The sequence below is a fragment of the Corylus avellana genome, chromosome ca11 (genome assembly GCF_901000735.1).
Source record: "Corylus avellana chromosome ca11, CavTom2PMs-1.0".
Lineage (NCBI taxonomy): Eukaryota > Viridiplantae > Streptophyta > Magnoliopsida > Fagales > Betulaceae > Corylus > Corylus avellana.
Window position 1 is genome coordinate 18,939,627 of NC_081551.1, and position 1,127 is coordinate 18,940,753.

General features: G+C 28.7%; 1 protein-coding gene across 1 annotated transcript in view; it reads left to right on the forward strand.

Moving 5' to 3' along the window:
• LOC132165184 (proline-rich receptor-like protein kinase PERK1) overlaps positions 1-1,127 on the forward strand; it is a 7,540-nt gene that overhangs the window by 4,399 nt on the left and 2,014 nt on the right. The gene's annotated exons all lie outside the window — the stretch shown is intronic.

Genomic DNA, 1,127 nt, shown 5'->3' on the forward strand with positions numbered 1-1,127 from the left:
AAGGATAATTCAGATATCTTGGGAGATACAGCTGTTAATAGATAAGCGATCTTATCTATACAAAAGCTATCACATCAATTTAAAATACAAATCAGATATGTTATCAAATGATCGCATACAAATATCCAAATTAAGTGATACATGTAACCACCAAATCCTACGATCTTAATCCCTAAGATCTCGATAAGATATCATTGTGACTCATAAAATGCAAAACCTAGTCCATTGAGGCTCGGCAAGCTAATGAGGTGGTCAACAGTTTGGTTTCCTTGAAACACTTGAGTCTGTGTTAAGCAAGTTCAAATTCTTTTCTAGAAAATTGAACAAAAGATTTCTAAGCTGAAAAAGAAAAAGAGAAAGAAATTCATAAGTAAATATCTCCAACTAGGAACAAAGAGGAGATACAATTCATAACAAAAACAGTACAATTGTATAGATGCACTTGGTTTAAATAAAACATCTTACACACCATATACCATAAAACTGTTTTACATACCATTTACTACCAAGTAGTCTCAAAAACTCCATACAATAGATTTATGATATTTGTAGATGCATCAGATTGAGTAGCTTTACAATTGAGTAGTACAATTGTATAGATGCACTTGGTCATCATTTTAAAAGTGACATGTGTCATTTGTATACGAGAAACACATGTTTTTTTAATTACATGTTGAATGTTCTTCTCACATGTTTTTTTAATGGCTCAAAAAACACGTCACCAATTAAAAGGTTATTTTGAATGAAAATTTTGGGTGAAAAATCATTTACGTTCGGCTAATTATTTTAGAAAGAAATTTGTTGAGTTCCTACAATTTGGTGAGCATTTTACACTCACCAAACGAAACGTATAAAAATATCTTTTTTATTCTATAATTTTATCACCTCTAATTTTTTTTTTTTGAGAAATCATATATAAAATCCTTAGGTCAACGCGCTTTTATTAAAAATTCCTTGAGTATTTTTTTTTTTATAAATTTAGTCCCTGGGTCACTCGAAACTACTAGAAAACTTTATACCGTCAATTTTTGTTAACTGCCGTTAGTCCACTCAAAACTTTCAGTTTTATCTGATTAAAATATTCATTTTTTATTAATTTAATTTAAAAAATTAAATCTTTTAAAAAA